Here is a 455-nt window from a genome sequence, read left to right on the forward strand (position 1 = left end):
GGGGGACTTCCTGGAAGATTTTATCGTACACTCAGGATGTATAGGAGAGCTATGTAATTCTTTTATAGTAGTATATTGGGGAGCCAGAGGGGGGTCGCTTCCTAGTAAGGCTGCCAGTTTCTGGAGCAAATAGCAAACAGCCTTGCTGACATGCTAATTGACCCAAGCTTTGTTCCAAGGTCGGGGGGTACACAACAGTAGCCTTGCCAACATGTTGATCCGACCGGAAGCGGAGCTCAAAGGTCAGGGGGCTCAGACAGATCCTGGGGCCTCACCAGGTCGGACTCCTCCAAAAAATGTCATGATTTTTCTGACAACCTAATTATATGATGTGTAATTATATATATTCCATAGATATTGTACAACTGAAAAGTACCAGGTACTGGGCCAGGCTCTAGGCATACAAAGGAAGGCACAAAACAAGACCTCTGCCTTCCAGAAGCTCATAGTCTGGG

The sequence above is a fragment of the Tupaia chinensis genome, unplaced genomic scaffold, assembly GCF_000334495.1.
Source record: "Tupaia chinensis unplaced genomic scaffold, TupChi_1.0 Scaffold145741_1, whole genome shotgun sequence".
Taxonomy (NCBI): Eukaryota; Metazoa; Chordata; class Mammalia; order Scandentia; family Tupaiidae; genus Tupaia; species Tupaia belangeri.